The following is a 15,086-nucleotide window of genomic DNA, read 5'->3' as shown; positions in this document are numbered from 1 at the left end:
TTCTTGTGTTTTAGACATTTTTTTTAGTTTTAATATGAAATATGGTAAATATCAATAGACATAACCCTTTATAAGTAAAAGTTCTTTGGGGTCCTCTGTAATTTTTAAAGCATAAAGGTATTGAGATAAAAAATTTGGGAACTTCTGTAATAAACAAACCCTGGGATAACAGTAACAACACATGGTTTGAAAACCTTCTATATGCCCAATACTGCTAAGTGTTTTCTTGGCATCAATTCATTGAAGCTTGATGACACGCCATTGTTGTATCTCATTTTAATGGTAAGGAAACTGATCCTGAGTAGGATTAAATAAATTGCCAAGGGTCACATGGCTGGTAAGTGGCAGAACTAGGATTTGAACCCACTGCATCTTGTTTCCTGGGCTCTGTTTTAAGATTCTGTAGTCTTGGAGATTCAGAGGCTATTAAGCTTCACAGTGAACTCTTGCTCTGGGATCTGAAGAGCTGAAAGTCCGAGGTATGTGCTGAGCACACTTTTAGAAGCCAATTTTGTATTATGAATCTTCAGCAAGTTGATTGCAACACAAAGCTGAGGCCAGGATTGCGTCCATAATATTCTCAGAGATCTTGCCTTGACACTCCCGGCTCTTTCCAAAAGGGGTTTGTCGGCTGCCCTCTGTCCTTTACCTTGTTAGATTAATGAGCTCTTGATTGCAGCAGGGGAGAACTGGCCAGCGCTACAAGCCCTGCTGTGGGGGCTGATTAATCACTAGCTCCCAAGTGAAATTCGGGCAGAGAGTAAGACAGCCAGGAAGGTTACAGACAGGGATGTGCCTCCATATGCAAGCTTCTTTTGGTGCCAGTGTCTGCACTTTTGGCATTTAAGAAACAAAAAGGAGCTAGGGATAGCAAAGTGAGGTGGGGGTGGGGGGCTGTCACAGGCACTTTAGAAAAAACGGAAAGAAGGAAGGAAAGGAGGAAGAAAGGGAGGGTGGAAGAAGAGAAAAGAAAAGAATAGAAAAGAAATGGCCCCAATATTTTTATATTGTAAAAAATTATTGACTAGACTTATTCAATGTTATGGATATCAGAAATTTAACTAATTTACCTTTAATTACCTTTAATTTCCATTATTAAAAAGTCTTTTAAAAAATTGCCACTTATTATGTGTGTGACCCATAGGAGACCCCAAGGCTTGACTTTGCCCATGTCACCAAGGCATGAGCAAGCTCAGCTTTGGTGGGTACACTGGTCCCTTTCACTCCCCATTTCCTGATGAAGAAACTAAAGACCATATAGTCTCAGGGGTTTGCTTGAGATCCCACAGCTGGTTTACAACATGGACACCATGCTATTTGCCTTTCTCCAGTTGTTCCACATTTCTGGATTTTAAGGACCAGCAAGTTTTTTGGTGTTGTTATTGTTGTTGTTTTTTAATGGAAGTGTGTATGTGTGTGTGTGGGGGGAGGGATGAATATAACATAAGATTGCCAATTTTTTTTTTAGTAAGTAAAGACATTAAGAAGCCATAACTACTATTTGATGTCAGTAGTTCTCATTAAAAAAAGGACATTTATGTGTATTTTAACATCCTTTGAAAAAGCTTAAATTTAGCTCTATGCAGTACTCTAGATTTTTCTACTTTCCTTTATTTGAAGGCAGGTTGGGGTAGACTTTGCCAAAGACTACTCTTTGTCCTCAAGCTGATATTTGACCACTAATGAGCTATATAGTTATTTTTCTTTTTTAAAAATTTATTATGGCAAAAAATTTATTATTGAAGTATAATTGACATCTCATGTTATATTTTGTTTCAGTTTCAGGTGTAAAATGTATTGATTCAATAATTCGAAACATTATTCAATGCTCACCATGATAAGTGTAGTCACCATTTGTCACCGTACAGCATTATTACAACATTATTGACTATCTTCTCTATGTTGTACTTTTCATTCCTGTGACTTATCTATTTTATAACTGGACATTTGCACCTCTTAATCCCCTTCATCTATTTTGTCCACCCAACACCCACATCCCCTCTAGCAACCACCAGTTTATTCTCTGTATTTAAGAGTCAGCTTGTTTTTTGTTTGTTTGTCTGCTTTATGTATTTAGGTGCTCCTATATTGGGTGCATAGATATTTACAAATGTTATATTCTCTTGTGGAGCTGATCCCTTCATCATTATGTAGTGTCCTTTGTCTGTTGCTATGGTCTTTGTCTTAAAGTCTACTTTGTCTGATATAAACATTGTTAACGTAGCTTCTTTTTTTTGCTTTTATTTGCATGAAATATCTTTTTAATTCCTTCACTCTCAGTCTGTGTCTTTAGGTCTGAAGTGAGTCTCTTGTAGTCAGCATATAGATGAGTCTTTTTTTTTTTTAATCCATCAGTTACCTTACATCTTAATTTTTTTAACTTGACAGTAGCTGATACAATGTTACACTAGTTTCAGGTGTGTGCCATGGTGATTCAACTTGTCTGTCTGTTATGCTATGCTCATCACAAGTGTGATACTATTATAATATCATTGACTGTATTTCCTATGTTGTCCCTTTTATTCCCCTGACTTACTCATTTTATTTTATTTTTTTAAAAGATTTCATTCTTTTTAAAGATTTTATTTATTTTGACAGAGAGAGAGAGAGACAGAGAGAGAGGGAACACAAGCAGGGGGAGTGGGAGAAGGAGAAGCAGGCTTCCCGCTGAGCAGAGAGCCCGATGTGGGGCTTGATCCCAGGACCCTGGGATCATGACCTGAGCCAAAGGCAGACGCTTAACGACGGAGCCACCCAGGTACCCCTGAAGATTTCATTTTTAAACAATCTCTACACCCAACGTGGGGCTCAAACTCACAACCCCAAGATCAAGGGTCACATGTGCCACCGACTGAGCCAGCCAGGCGCCATCCCCCCACCCCGACTTATTCATTTTATAACTGGAAGACCGTATGTCCTATTCCTTTTCACGATTTCCTCATCCCCCCTTTCCCTTTGCCAACCATCAGTTGTTCTCTGTATTTATAGGTATGATACTACTTTTTGCTTGTTTCTTTATTCATTTGTTTTGTTTCCATAAAAAAGGATGAGATTTTGCCATCCATGACAACATGGATGGACCTAGAGAGTATTACTCTAAGTGAAATAAGTCAGACAGAGAAAGACAAGTACCATATGATGTCACTCATATGTGGAGCTGTACTTTTAATTCAAGAGGAAGGTGGAGCAAAACCCTCCCATAGTCTCTTCTTTGATGGTGAGAGTGAGCCCTGCTTTCTGATCATTTGACTAGCAGGTGTGAATTCTAATGCTTGTAAGCTGAGCCCCCGGGGTTGGGCTGCAGCCAGTCTACTGAAAGCCGTATGTAGTGATGCCTGAATTCCCACGAGGGCAGTGTCCACCTGGTCTGAGTTCCTGACTAACTGTCGGGGCCAATAATGATGAGAATCTGTGGGATGGCTTTTCTTTCCATTTTCACTTGGATTCCAAACTGACGCAATGGAGCAAAAGGTTTATGGGAACATTAAATATCTCCACTAACTGTCTGACCTTCTATGATTGGGGCTCTGCAAGACATCAAGGCTCTAGTTTTCAATGTAAGTTGAACTCAGCTGACCACACCAGAGAAAGAGAAATAACTGACCTTATTAGACTTTACCGTGACTTCCATAGCAATGATACTTGGCTTTCGCAGTGATAAAGTTATAAACATATTAAATTGGAACGGGTGAATGAGATTGCACCATGTGTCTGCTTTTATAGGTTAGAATGTGAAAAAATTCCTCCCTCAAGCTGGCCCACTTATCCCTAAATCTCAGCAAAAAGGGGACCCTGAAGGTTAGGGTGTCCAGCAGATGACCAAGAGGCTTGGTCATTTCAAGTGACTGGCTAGCCAGTGGGGTGATCACATTTCACTACTAAATTCTGGGATAGTCTTAGGAACTCTTAGGCCTTCTAGGGGGTTCTGAAAAGTCTGAATTAAAGTGGGTCATGGGGAATTTGCTAGAGCAGTGGTTTCACCCAGGATGATGTTAGTCCTTATCCATGTGCCCAGGACACTAATAATTGGACCCCATTTCAGCCCCAGACAGTGCTCCTCTTGATCTATTTCTCTGTTCCTGAGCCCCTCTGCCCAACTTCCTACCTCCAGGTTAGTTTTGGAAACTCTAGGATCAGTCTGCTCTTTCTGGGGGCTGCAGAGTGTGTTGTGCCTTAGAGCAATAATGGGAGTTTAATCAGGGTTGAAGATAGTTAATTAAACCAAACTAAGAGTATTTCCAGAGATCTACTATGTGCAAGTCCCCGATTCTTGTCACCTCATTGAAGGTAGTGGCACAGGAAAAAGGGGTGAGAAATTTGGAAACCTTAGAAGTTTGAGACTTTGGAATGGGTCACATGTCGACATAAGAGTACTGATTGATATATGGGGGCGCCTGGGTGGCTCAGTCGATTAAGCATCTGCCTTTGGCTCAGGTCATGATCCCAGGGTCCTGGGATGGAGCCCTGAGTTGGGTTCCCTGCTCAGAGGGGAATCTGCTTCTCCCTCTCTCTCTGCTCCTCCCCCTTCCCCCACCCCTGCTCATGCTCTCTCGCTTGCTCTCTCTCTCAGATAAATAAAATCTTTAAAAGACAAACAAACATACTGATTGATTTAGCACATTTTTTATTTAGTATGTACTTTCCATTGTGATCTCACTGAACAACCATGTAAGTGTCTTTTCTCTCCATTGTACTGCAGCTCAGAGAGGCAAGGTGTTTTGCCTGAGGCCAATGGCTAACGAGTGCGTCAGAGCAGAGGTGCTGGCATTTCTAACTCCAAAGGTGGTTTTGCTGAATTGATTCCCAATCCTCTCCTCCAGGAAATGAACTGCAAGGCTATCCTTGGAGCCACCAGCTCATCTCAAAAGCAATGATCTTTTTAATTGTACTGCTGTTTTGTGGCATTTCCACCGTCATGCTGATGAGACCAATCTTATCCCACCTACCTGAAGGATAGTAGTGATAGAGAAGAAAGTTCCGGTTGCTTCTCTCTGTGGGGACTCATCTGACCAAAACCCAAGTTTGTGAACCTAAGGGCTGCAGGAGCCACATCTCCAACTTGGTCCATCCTGCTCAGAAGACTGATCTTCCTTTGGCTGGAAGATGGTAAATTATTTCTCTCCCTTGTTGCTCAAAATGCCCATTAAGTATGGGGGGCCTGCCTTCATGAACCATGAATGACTAAAGCAGGTTCAAAAAGGCTGTCAGCAGAAATGGGGGTTTTAATCCAATTAGATGCTTGGAGTTGTCTTATAACTCACTGGCTATTACTAAATTTTAAAAATGGTCTTTGCCACTTTCCAGGCCTAGGCTGCAAAAAGCCTGGAGCTTTAATGACCTTCTCTGTCCATTAAGCGATGTGATAGACATGAAGTTTTATAAGGTAAGGACCAAAAATGGATTGGACTTTCGATGCCAAAATTCCATTAAGCCTGCAATAAAGGACGTAACCAATCTATTTAGCAGATATATTTTCAGGTAGTGAAACCAAGTAAAATAATAAAACCTTTTAAATTTAATGTTTATTCTAGGAACTGATCATTTAAAAGAAAGAAACATTCTTAATGTGGCTGAGTAATAAGTTTTTCTGTTCTATTTTTCTTCAGGGGCCTAGTTACTTTTCTCTTTTCCCTGGGAGCAAAATAATTTTGCTATTATAGTATGTTGGCTCATGGGAATAGATACAGGGCCCTTGCTGGTTCATTCTCTAGACTGACTTCTCTTTGCTTCTGTCATCAAAAGGACCACAGGGGATGAAGCAAATCCCCCAGGCAGCCCTTATGATCTGGTTCAGCCCTGTCTGCTCAGTATATGTTCCATCCTCTTTAACTAAAAGGAAACAATATTTGGTTTGTTCTGAGTGTGTTACTAACCATCATGTGACTTGATAGAAGATTGGTTAAGAGAGGAAGTTGCATACATCCATCTACTACCTTTCTAGTTCTTGAAGTGGGAGGGAAAGTTGCTAAAAAGAATAAATCCTTTGTTGCAAGAATAGATTCCATCACCAGGGAGCCAACAATTTTGTTCCCGGAATGTGAGAGAGCACATGGTTATATTTCCAGAGAAACGAGAGGGCAGAAAATGTAGGTGCAAAACAACCATGGGGAGAGTCAGTGTTAGAGGTAAAAGTGATTTCAGTGATGCTCCAAGTTCATCTGAGTTTCACTGCTTGGGTGCAGGTGAAGAATAAGCAGAGCTGGCTTTAACCAGGTTTGGATTTTCCAAGTGCCCAGGATGGTGAGAGGCAGGAAAGGAGGGCAGGGCCATGAGGGCACAGAGAGTGACAGCATTGGAGTCTCATTTGAAAGTGTGAGCAGTGACAAAGGGGTGTGTTCAATTGCCTGGGGGTCCTTGTAGGGGTGAGGATGGATACCAGGGGTGACAGCAGTGGTCCTAGACAGACAATAAGGTGTTCAAATGCGAGCTGCTGGAGGTGGGGTAGCTACAGGTCATGACAGCATCCAGGATGGGGCCACGAGAGCTGCTGTTTGTACAGGCAGGTAGAGGAAGATATCACTGTTAAGTATGGAAGATCAGGAACCCTGTCCTCCTGAACAAAACAAAAGCCCAAGAGAAGCCAGACCAACCAAACCCAAACAACAACAAAAATCCGTCACCACCACCACTAAAATGTAGCCATATACTGTTTAATAACGAATGCACCTAAAAGAAAACAACCTAAGAACATTACAAGTAAAAAAGAACAGGCAACTTCTTCTTCCTCTTCTTCCTCTTCTTTTTCGTCTTCTTTTTCTCCTTCTCCTTCTCCTCCTTCTCCTCCTCCTCCTCCTTCTTCTTCTCCTTTTTTTCTTTATTATGTTCAGTTAGCCAACAGGCAACTTCTGACCAAAGAAAAGCCAGGTACAGGACTACAGACGGCTGGCAGAGATAATGTCTCAGGGGGAAGCCGTCCACGAGAAAAAGAGTTGTTTCAATTTGGGAAAACTTACAGTTCACAAAGGAGACACAATCAGGCGGAATCTTTATGTTCCTCACAATATAGACTTGAAATATGCAAAAAATCAAATGCTTTCAGAGAAGCAGATAAAGTCTCAATCAAGGTGGTAAACTGTAGTAGGTCAGACTCCCTCATAGGCACAATCTGTAAACAGAAGTTATAAGTGTACTGATTTTATTTGTACAAAGACATGATGCGCATTGTTCTTATGTTGGAATCCGTGAGCATCTTTAAGAAAGAGTTACTGAACATGGTGCAAATGGCTGACAGCACTAAGGTCCCATTAGCTATAAGAACAAAATCTGAAGTTTATGAACAAGTAGCTGATTGCTTTTATCAGACCGAAGCTTAAGTCTTAAAACCAAAAAATGAAGGAGTGCAATCGGCCTCAGCACTTTAATGGAATTCTGCCTCTAACCGTGATTCAATTCCTGTTCATGGAGAAGACATAAGCCTCAAGTCGTGAAATCCTCATTTTAGCTGGTTGTGGGCTCTAAGTTAATATGCAGACTTACTATGCCCCCTCCCCATGCTTATGCACAATGCTTTGAATGTTCTCTGTTTTCCTTGCCTTTGATTGACATTCCATCCCTGGTTTCTCATTTCCTCCTCTCCTGAGTTTGGGCCAGCATAATTTTGGAACTTAAAAAAAAAAATGCATCCTCTGTCTTTTCTCATAGGCTTCGTTTGCATTTTAGTCTATTTTGGATATTTTTTCTACGATGTCTTCAATATGCTTTACTTCCTGTTTTTATAAGCTTTATATAACTTAAGAAAAATGTGATACAAGACATGACTGGGTGAGACGTGATTATTATTATTATTTTTTTCTGTAATATGGACTATATTGAGCTTCAGTGTCTACACTGGGCCTGGCTGTTTGCAGAGTTGTCTTTAGATGACAGTGACGAGAGTATTTTCCGGGGCTCTTCCTCTTGATGACCTGGGTGCCCGGGGAAGGCATCTGGTGGGACATGCATGCAGACAATTAGCCTATATGCACAGCTCACCCTTTCATTTCCAAACAAGAAAGTGGAATAGTTTCTGCTACCCTTCCAGTAGCCCCACTTCCTTGTTTTCCATATTAGCAGCGTAGGTGACCCTTGAACAACAATTGGGTTTGAACCATGGGGGGTCCACTTATATGCGGATTTTTTCCAATTAATACAGTACAGTACTGTAAATGTATTTTCTCTGGTGAGTTTCTTCATAACATTTACTTTTCTCTAACTTATTTTATTAAGAATATAGTATATAATACATATAACATACAAAATATGTGTTATTCGACTGTTTATGTTATCGGTAAGGCTTCCAGTCAACAATAGGATAGAGTAGTTAAGTTTTTGGAGAGTCAAAAGCTATACAGGGATCTTTGACTGCATGGGAGGTCAGTGCCCTTGACCCCCATGTTATTCAAGGGTCAACTGTACTTTATTATATTCAGTAAAATGTGTACATCATAAGTGTTCAGCACAGGGAATTTTGACAAATGTATACACCCTGATTATAACATAAAACAATTCCATCATCCTAGAAAGTTCTTTTATACTTCTTTCCAGTCAATTTCTATTTTCACAGCCCTCAACTACAGGTAACCACTGACTGCTTTCTGTCATATAGTTCAGCTTTCTATGCTCAAGAACTTCCTATAAATGGGATCATACACATGTGTTCTTTCATTTACGCATCATTTCACTCAGCATATTATTTTTGAGATTTATCTGTGTTATGTATATCAGTAGTATATTCTTTTTTTTTTCCTCTGTAGTATTCCTGGATGAATATGCCACAATTTTTTGTCATTTTTTTTAACTTAAATTTTAGTTAGTGAACATATAGTGCGATATTGGCTTCTGGAGTAGAATTCAGTGATTCTTCACTTACATACAACACCCAGTGCTCATCATGACAAGTGCCCTCCTTAATACCCATCACCCATCTAGCCCATCACCCATCTGCCTCCCTCCATCAAGCCTCAGTTTGTTCTCTATTGTTAAGAGTCTGTTATCGTTTGTTTCCCTCTCTCCTTATTTCTTTTCCCCCTTCCCATATGTTCATCTGTTTTCTTTCTTAAATTCCACATATGAGTGATCGTATGTGTACCAGTTTGTTAACCCATTTTTCTATTGGAAATCTGGGCTGTTTTCAATTTTTCTTATTACGCATAAAACTGTTATTTATGGACAGGTCTTTTTATGAACACATACATTTGTTTCATGTGGTCTATATCTAGGAGTGTTATTACTAGGCCAGATGGTAGGTGAATATTTAAGTTTATCAGAGAGTGCCAATTTGTTTTCAAAGTGGTTGTATGGCTTTAAACTCCCACCAGGAATGTATGAGAGTTCTAGCCGTTCCACATCCTTGTCAACGCTTAGTAGAGTTAGTTTTAATTTTAGCCATTATCGTGACTGTGTAAAAACTGTGTAAAGGTATCTCACTGTGGTTTTGCTTTGCATTTCCTTGATAGCAAATGAGGCTGAGCACCATTTCATATGCCTACTGGATGGTATCACGAGAATACCATAGACTGGGTGGCTTTACCACAAACATTTATTCTTTGTAGTTCTGGAGGCTCAGAAGACAGCCGTTTCCTTGCTGTATCCTCACATGCTGGAAAGAAAGAGACATAGGAGGATAGAGATAGAGATAGAAAGATAGAGATGGGGGGGCTCTTCTCTTATGTTTCTTCTTATAAAGGGCGCTATCTAATCACCTCCTAATGACCTGATCACCTCCCCTGGTCCCACACATTGGAAAATTTCAATATATGAAATTTTGGGGGTGACACAAACATTCAGCGCATTACATTGAGCGTTTGAATATCTTCTTTTGGTGAAGTCTATTTAAGTCTTAAAACCAATTTTTAGGGCACCTGGATGACTCCGTCGGTTAAGCGTCCGCCTTCGGCTCAGGTCATGATCCCAGGGTCCTGGGACTGAGTCCCTTGTTGGGCTCCCTGCTCAGCAGGGGGTCTGCTTCTCCCTCTGCCTCTGCCCCTCCCCACTGCTCATGCTCTCTCTCAAATAAATAAATAAAATCTTTAAAAAAAACCACCCAATTTTATTGGGTTATTTGTATTTTTAATATTTCATTTCCTTTTGAAGAGCTTAAATTATTAATATGCTCGAATCAAGAGCCAGCTAGATGCCTGGATTACCACAGGCTTTCAGATGTAATATCTGAATCAGTACAATAAACTGTTGAGGTCAACACATTTTTCTCATTTTACAGAATAGAACACTGAGCCTCAGAAAGATTGAAAACCTCTCTCAAAGCGGAAACTTCCTGACTTGAAGTCTATGGCCTCTGGTATTCAGTTTCACCAGATTTCACCAAGAAAAAAGTGGGAGGGAAGACATTGCAGAGGAAAATTCATTCTCCTTGAAACTGGCCCTGACTTTTTCAAAAAAATAGTTTTCAAAAATAATCTTTTATTTTAGAATACTTAGATATTTACAGAAAAGTCACAAAGCTAATGCAGAGAATTGCCATATATTCAACTGGTCCTGTTTTTCCTTTAAAGTTTTATTGAGATAAAATTCATACATCTTATCATTCATCCATTTACAATGAAACGGTGTTTAGTATATTCACATATATGGGCGTGCAACAACCACCCCACAATTTCAAAACATTTCATCATCTCAAAAAGAAATGCCATACATTTTAGATATCACCCTCCACCCCTAAGCAACCACTAATCTGCTCTTGTCTCGGTAGATTCACCTGTCCTGGATATTTCACGTGAGTTGAATCATACAATATGTGGTCTTTTGTTCCTGGCTTGTTTGGTCCTGGCTGTTCCTAAGCTGCTGTGATCACTACCACTCCTGGGCACTCAGCAAACTCTGTTTCCAGTCCCCTTGCAGTCAGCTGTGGTACGTGGCTGAGTTCTGACCAAAGAGGTCCAAGCAGAGGTGATGTGTGTGCCGTTTCTAGGCTTGGCTCTTTGAGAGCAAAAGCAAACCAAACATCCCACCCTCATCCTCATGATCTTTTCTCCTACTTGGGTTGAATGAAGAGTATTCTAAAGACCTAGATGAAGGTGAAAGCAGAAGACCAGAGGAGCCTGGGACGCTGAATGAGGAGCAGAACCCTCTCCTGACCCATTTGTTGGGGCTCTAAACAAATGTTTACTATGTAAAATGAGCCCCTGTGGTTTAGGACTTCCCTGCTCCAGCAACTAGTCTTATCTACGTTTTCTACTAACGCATTCTGTGAAAGCCCATGAGCACATGTACTTCTAGTGTATCGAAAACTCCAATCATGCCTGTCTTTTTATTAAGGTGTCTTGGACTGGCCACTCACCCAAGGCTAAGAATTAAAAATCACAATACCTTTTCTGATGGTGCCCTGGCCCTGGCCTGGTGAGCCAGCACATACTTGTGTTACTTCCAAGTGGTCTTAAAAACAGATCTTTCCTGAACTTAGTATCTTATTGAGTTGGAAAGGGCCAGAAAGGGCATTCTAATGGAATAAATCCCAAATATCCAAAAACATTTCTCAATGTCCTTATATCAGATTCTCCAAACTTAACGTTTACTTCACTGTCTTTGCTCCATAATCGCCCAGCATGTAGGAGGCTCCTTAGGAAGTGTGAGGAACAGAGCAATGTGAATTTTGGAGTATTTCAAGAATTATAAATATCTGTTCGGTTCTAAAGATCAAAACTTCCACCCATCTGGGTATATAAATCCTATACATAGAATTTATGAGGGTGGTTATCTTGAATTATGTGTTGGGTGTTGGGTTTGGCACATAATAAATATAAATGATCCTCACAGGACAGTAGATTAACATCCAGGGTGGAAAAAAAAAATCAGGCATCTGTGAAATTTAAATGGGAAGATGCCCTACTTTTCTCAGAGAAAAAAAAGAGCTTACAATCCCCAGGAGATAGAATGATGATCTTTGTTTTTAAGCTCCTTACTAACCCTTCCCCATGGGAGAAGGAGAGATTTATCTGCTCAGTGATATTTGGAAAAGGAGCCGATACTTGGTTTGCTCCTCCGGATCTTCTCATTTTCATTTCTTTCTGCTTCTAAAGGTGCCTTTGGCTGTCTGCTGGGCCGCTGGCTGGCAGTGCTTTGGGAGGCCTGTGGACCATCAGCTGCCCCAGGGACCAGTGGATGAGTCTGTCCAAATTTGATGGGAGGTGTTAGGAAGCCAGTGGAGGCTGGCTGTCTAAGCCACACCCTCCAAAACAGCTTTGATTGGTAATAAAGCTCACATTTTCTGCTTCATCTCTATGACCCTGTGTCTCTCAACCAGTTCTGAACTTGGAGTGTGGGGAATATGAACATCGGAAATACTCAGTGATCCGTTGGTTTCTAGCAAATACACACCTAGTATATTGCATGTGATACACACATCAATGACTACCTAAATCTTCATTGCCATGTGCAAAGTTGCACTGAGACTGTGTGTGACTTCAAGAGAACAACAGCATTTTTGAATCTTCTCAAATAGATGGAAACTCCTTGAAAGGAGGGGAAAACTTGCATGAAAGGTAAAATCAGCCAAAGATGGCATATAAGTAAGTGTTAGGGGATGTGGGAAAGACAGTTCTAACAGGAGTTCAGTGATAGGGGATGCTCTTGTGGACTGGAATATTTCTGAAGATTGAATGTGGCCCCGCAGATGCCTGTAACTCTTGGATGTGTGTAAGTTTATACACAAAGAGACAAAAAAAACCAAACGAACACCTTTTCAATACACCTCAGCGTATGTGGTTTCAGTTTTCCAGAAGTTATTCCTGGTCCCCCTCCTCCCCCGCCTTTTTTTTCCTTCTAGTTGTGGTTTTTCCATGGCATATAAGAAATGATATAGCCAAATACACAAAGCAAATCTAAGGACTTTGAGTTGATGTGTAGTTCTGTGTTTAAAAATAATCTGTGTTTTTGAAGTTTCCATAACACACCAATGTCAAGGATGTGTCAACAGGAGCAATGTGAGACCTGACATGACCTTCAGGTCGTTCTCATCTGTATGCTCTTCATTATGTGGTTTTCTCTGTATATCTCTCCTCCAGCTATTCTTGCTCTGTAAGGTGTCATTCTTTAGAAGAGAGGATAAGTCAACACTTTCCAGGACATCATCACAAGTCAAAAGAGGAATGAATGCAGCCTGAAGAAAGCAAGTGGCAAGAGTGGATGTGAACACTGGCTATGTGAACACAAGGATGGATTGTGAAAGCTTTTGTTCCTGGGTTGGCCTTTGCCCTATGGTTTGCCAACATCTGAGTGGCTTTGTAGGTGTACCACACACTCCTGGTTCTCATTTCCATCAATCACCTGAGTGTTGGCCAATATCTGCTCAGCTAACCATATGGCCTTAATACACCTTAAAGAAGCTCATTCAAGTAAAGGAAAGTGCAACATGTGGTGCAGTGTCTCAGAACAATTCCCCAGCAGTGTCACTGTGAGAGGGGTGCCTTCATGGGCCTAGAAGGGAGCCCTCTGCTGACAGCCTGCATCTGCCATCTGTGTAACCCCTCTTTCTCCTTCACTCCACAGGCATGAAGCTGGGTCGAGAGGCACTGGCCTTGAGCAACTCTAAGACTGATTCCAATGCAGGATGCTCAGGATTCTTGCCAATCACGTAAGTGCTCAGTCCTGAGCCCCTCTTACTTTGGGCACAGGCACATTCCTAGCAGCTTCCTGAGATGTGTTCTGTGGGAGAAGAGGGGGGGGGGATTCTGGTTTTATTTTTATTTTTTTTTAAGATTTATTTATTTATTTGTTAGAGAGAGAGTACACAAGCAGGGGGAGTGTCAGGCAGAGGGAGAAGCAGACTCCCCCCTGAGCGAGGAGCCCCATGCGGGACTTGATCCCAGTAGCCTGGGATAATGACCTGAGCCGAAGGTAGATGCTTAACCAACTAAGCCACCCAGACCTCCCTGGAATCTGGTTTTCTTAACTGTGGTAATGTCTTCCTGAGGTAGGGGTACTTTCCCTTTAGCCATAAGATCAGGCACATCTCCCTTTAGGTTTATTGGGGAATATGAAATGAAAATATAAATCTCATAGATCAATACTTCAGAAATGTTGAAGCCAAGGTATTTGATGGCTCACTGATATTCTTTTTGTTTTTTTTTTTAGAGATTTTATTTATTTATTTGATAGAGAGAGAGAGAGAGAGAGAGAGAGCACAAGTGGGGGAGGGGCAGAGGGAGAAGCAGGCTCCCTGCTGAGCAGGGAGCCCAACATGGGGCTCGATCCCAGGACCCTGGGATCATGACCTGAGCCAAAGACAGACGCTTAACTGACTGAGCCACCCAGGAGCCCCAGCTTACTGATATTCTTGATGAAATTATGCTTTCTTTTAATTTAGATTGATTTTTTAAATAAGCTGGATAACTTTTTAAAAATTTTTTATTGTTATGTTAATCACCATACGTCACATCATTAGTTTTTGATGTAGTGTTCCATGATTCATTGTTTGCATATAACACCCAGTGCTCCATGCAGAACATGCCCTCTTTAATACCCATCACCAGGCTAACCCATCCTCCCACCCCCCTCCCCTCTAGAACCCTCAGTTTGTTTTTCAGAGTCCATCGTCTCTCTAGAACTCATACAGGAATTCAGTAAAGTGGCAGGATATAAAATCAATGCACAGAAATCAGTGGCATTCCTATACACCAACAACAATACAGAAGAAAGAGAAATTAAGGAGTCGATCCCATTTACAATTACATCCCAAACCATAAGATACCTAGGAATAAATCTAACCAAAGAGGCAAAGAATCTGTACTCAGAAAACTATAAAATACTCATGAAAGAAATTGAGGAAGACACAAAGGAATGGAAAAACGTTCCATGCTCATGGATTGGAAGAACAAATATTGTGAAGATGTCAATGCTACCTAGAGCAATCTACACATTCAATGCAATTCCCATCAAAATGCTATCCACTTTTTTCAAAGAAATGGAACAAATAATCTTATAATTTATATGGAACCAGAAAAGACCTCGAATAGCCAGAGGAATGTTGAAAAAGAAAAGCAAAGTTGGTGGCATCACAATTCTGGACTTCAAGCTCTATTACCCTGTGTTTTCATCTTGCTTTTCATTCTTTCACTCAATTGATGTTTGTTGAACATCTACTTTGTGCCGAG

Source organism: Neomonachus schauinslandi, chromosome 13, assembly GCF_002201575.2.
Source record: "Neomonachus schauinslandi chromosome 13, ASM220157v2, whole genome shotgun sequence".
NCBI lineage: Eukaryota > Metazoa > Chordata > Mammalia > Carnivora > Phocidae > Neomonachus > Neomonachus schauinslandi.
This window is presented reverse-complemented; position numbering follows the sequence as displayed.